Raw genomic sequence first — 4,348 nt, 5'->3', positions numbered from 1 at the left:
CGCCACCAAATTCTTGGACCCATGGGGAGATTCATGGGCTGGATGACATGAGCTCATGAGCCAGGTCTGGCCAATGGCCTGGAGGTTGATTACTACTGATGTAGAATATCACAAGTCTTTGGTTTTTTTGCAGCCTTAATAAGTAGTTTGTTTGTTACAGTAAAACCCAAGGCATGCTAGTACTATACAGCAGTGGTTCTCAACCTTTTTTGTACCAGGACCCATTTGTAAACATCAGTGGCCAGTCCCAACCCAGTGCCACTCATGCCCCAGGCCCCCACTCTGTGGGGCAGGTGGTGGATATGTGGGGCATGGGGGTTCAGAAACACTGCTATACAAAAATGTAAGAGGGATTTTTTCCATCCCCAAGGTTATTCTTTTTTAAATCTGAAAGACACTAAAAGAAATAAGTGGCCTTGTTTCATTTGAAGTTGCTAATTCTGAAATGTATCATTGAAGTCAATGGTACATTAAGATGAGAATATTCTGAAATCTTTGAACAAATTGAGGTCATAATTTATAACTCACAATGAAAGAAAGTGTAGAAACACAAAGAGAAGCAATATTTAGTAAATAATAATAAGCACAGTTTTAATTTTGGGTGAATGACCTGCATTTCAAAAAAATGCTGTGGCATTTGTTTTGATAAATCCTGACCAATGGGAATCCTTTTTCAAGTTACTGTGGAATGGCCTTAATGCTGGAAATAATCCTGTTGGCCAAGACCCCAGTGCTCCGCAGATGAGAAAAGGATGCAGGAAATTCTGTTGTTTACACATATGTCTGTAACACTGAGAAGCGAGAGCAGCCCAGTGAGCCTGAGGGTAAGGGGATTTAATATGCTTATGGGTTTATGATTTAATTTTCTAATGTTCCTGTTGGGATAGAAGTTGTTGTCATACCCAGGGTGTAGGTGTAGAACAGTGCATACCACCTGAAAAGATGGTATGTCTGAAAAGAAATGCAATTTTTGAGTACATAACTAGTTTGAACTTTCCTTTCCGTTTCTTTCCTTTTCTTTCCAATTTGCCACTGCTTGGTAAAGTTTATCCAGATATGTAAACTATACTTTGACTACTTAAATATAGTGTTTGCTTATCTAGACTAATCAGGGAAGATTTTAAAATCTTCAGAATATGTGAAGTGCTTTAGATTTTTATTAGTGATGATAACTCCTGAAAATGAGTGTAAATATGTATTATTTGAAAGCTTCTACTGTTTTGGTGTGTATATATGTATGTATAAAAATCAAAACTTGCTTTATTTTCTATTGCAATAGGAAGAGGTGGTGATGTTTTGGTCATTTTCCACAACCCCATACTTTACTGTACAGAACTTTGTCTCTGGAGAATAGTATTGTTTGAGTTTTGCTGCCGCTCTCATAGATTTCTGTTATTGTTAGCAGGAAGTTTTGTGGTCAGAAAGAATTTCTAATTTCAACAGTGTAAATAGTGATAGTTATCTTAATTTCCTTCTTAAAAATACTTGAGTGCAGGCATGATTATGGACTAAGGGAAAAAAGAGTGTTAGTCTTTTGCTGAGTTTTATTGCACAAGTGTAATGTAATAGGCTGGCACTACAGAAAGATATTTAATTTGTCCATTCTTTGAAGGGGTGGATTCCCAGATAGAATGTGAATATGTGGATGATCTATCCCTAGCCAGAGCCAGAGCTCCAAATTCACCAAATGATGTAGAACAGTGTAATAAACAAATAGCAAATAGTTATAACAGAGATTTTGTTCTTTTTTTTTAAAGATAGTAATGACTTGTCTTTCCATTCTCACTGATTTCATTATAATTCCCCACATCATCAGTGTTTCTATCAATCAGCCTTGTTCTGTTAAGCTTGTCAGAATATTGTTTATTTTGCAACTTCATAGATTTCTGCTGCAACTTTTTGCCAGTGCACTGGAGAAGCAAAGCATTCTATAAAAGCTAAGTATTATTCATTGGGGCAATTCTGTCTCGTGCACTCAAACATTCCAATGAATTCTATAGGACTTTAGGAATGGCCATGATATTTCCCTTAAAAATATAAAAAAGTTATGCTCTAATTAAATTTCAGGAGTGTAAAAGAAATGATTTATCAACATACATGGGCCCTAATCCAGCTGCTAGTACAATCAAAACATTGCTATTGACTTTTGTAAATCAGAATAAATTAAAAGACTCAAAGGCTTCATCTTGTTTATCCTAATCTGCTAGTTGAATAATCAGATTAGTAAATTGATTAGTCATTATTCTTAAAACCTACATGTATTCTTCAGCATTTCACATGATACAGCAAGAAACCTTCCCTACTTTCATTGCATACAGAGATCACAGTGAGACTGTTGCCACACAGAAGTTTCAGAGGTGGTTGTAAAGCTCTGGTGGCCAATACCAAGTTTTTAATGGCAGCTGCTCTCTGCAAAACATATTCTAGTTTCATGGTTCCTATATTAAACAATCTTGTTTCATGGTTCCTATATTTTCTGTTTTTCTTTGAGTTGTCTAGTATAACCACTGCAACAAGCATGTATCCTCTTCCATTTAAATATTACATTTTACACTTGCCCCTTTTCCTGAAAAAATTGGTTATTGATCACTAGAAACAAATGAAAAACAGCTGGCAGGTTGGTACAATTTAATAATAGTGACAGAAGGACTTGGCAAAAAAAAATCTGTTATAAATCATTGGATCCTTTCATATCGCTTTATAAACAGGCTGTCCTATAATTTGTAGACTTCATTTTGTGAATATGTTGAATTTGGTTTTCATTTATTTTAACTGACCATATTAAAAATAAAAACAAACAAAACAAACTTGAATTTTCCCAGCACCAGAAGAGGGAGCTATATGCTAAAAGATTCATCGGGGGGGTGGGGCGAACAGGCAGTTATGTACCTCTGCTAGCTGTATGGTTAGAGAGACCTGTGGTTTGAGTTTTTGTTTTTTGTTTTTTCACTTTTTTTCTCTCTCTCAGCTCTGATTAAACAGAAGAGCTGTGATACCTTTCTGACTGACACTGCCATGATTACTTCTATATAAAATAGTCCACAGAGTGGATTAACCAGCATGACTTACCTAACCATAAATATGCATATGCCAGGTTTAAGTTGAACCTGCTGGGTCTATATCCAGTCTATAGAGAAAAATTTCTATGATAGTAGTAGAGATGTATTTTGCTTGAAATTATATATGTTATGGAAAAGTGGTTAAAAAAAGGAACAGAAGAATCTAGGTAGGTCCCTCAAAATTTAAACATGCAGACACATGCACACTTTTTCAAGAAGTATCCATAGAAATGGATACATAGAAATTTAAGGTTTTATTTTATGTCATTAATTCTTTAAGTTTTAAGTCTCATTCTTCCTTCAGTATCTTGGCCTCTGGTTCATGTCCTTTGCTTTTACTTGCTTCCCTAGACAAGCAATTTCTGTTTCACTGAATATTTTAAATAGTAATACCAATATACCACTGCCACTATAAATTTATAAGGGTTTAATTGATCCCTTGACCTAACTGCATCTCCTATAACAGGAAATCTTTCCTGCTCTTAGGTTTTTCTACTTTGTTCTAAACCAGGGGCTGGAAACATTATTTGGTGGTGGAAAGACCCGGCTCTTGGTGAAGCTTGGCCAGTGCTAGTACCCATATGCTCCTACCACCACTTCCCTCTACAACCCAGCTGAGACATGCCATGGGTGAAGTGTACGGCTGTGACACAGTGCAGTGTGGTGCTGCTGAAGCCCCCTGCTCTGTTAGCCAGATCTATGTGTGTAGGTTGCTGACCCCTGTTCTAACCCTACTAGAAGGCTCAGTTACCTTAATCCACATGCAGATAGATAAATTTGTTCTTAAATGTCATTGTTAATGGTGAAATGTTTGAGTCCAGCCTCATTACAGAACATAATATAATTGACTTTCTTCATGTTCTGCTTCTAAGATTTTTAACCCATTGTACATTCTTTTTTTGCAGCACAATGAATAATATTTAATGGACATGATTCAACATTAAAACTTTGTGACCACATAATACTAGCATTCATTTCTTGTGCTGCACGTAGAAGACAGGTAAAATGATAGGAAATATTTTCCTAACATGCCACAATCATTAGGAAAAGTGGCCTGGAGCCAAATATTTTTGTGCAGAACTTTCCACCACCTGTTATGGTCAACGCAATAATCTTTCATTGATTCATTGATAGATTTGTTGTGAAAAGACCTCCCTGAAGGCATTGTACCCAGTTCTTTTCTCTTACTTAACTGCACTAAATTCATCAGTCCTAGTCTTGATTTTGTATCAGTCAAAATAATAGAAGAGCAAGAATTCTTGTGCCAAATTCTGCCTGGTTTAACTCCA

At 36.1% G+C, this 4,348-nt stretch overlaps 1 protein-coding gene across 4 annotated transcripts in view; it reads left to right on the top strand.

The window, feature by feature from the left end:
• Window positions 1–731: 731 nt before the first annotated feature.
• Window positions 732–4,348, top strand: part of CCDC102B (coiled-coil domain containing 102B) — a 377,235-nt gene continuing 373,618 nt past the window's right edge. For all 4 annotated transcript variants that reach the window (XM_019545266.1, XM_019545282.1, XM_019545258.1 and 1 more), the window contains exon 1: window positions 732–824. The gene's annotated coding sequence lies outside the window, so the exon portion shown is untranslated. The remainder of the gene's footprint in view (window positions 825–4,348) is intronic.

This window comes from Crocodylus porosus, unplaced genomic scaffold (assembly GCF_001723895.1).
Source record: "Crocodylus porosus isolate Cpor-Errol unplaced genomic scaffold, CroPor_comp1, whole genome shotgun sequence".
Taxonomy (NCBI): domain Eukaryota; kingdom Metazoa; phylum Chordata; order Crocodylia; family Crocodylidae; genus Crocodylus; species Crocodylus porosus.
The sequence above is the reverse complement of the archived record's forward strand: the minus strand, read 5'-3'. Positions and strand labels throughout refer to the sequence as shown.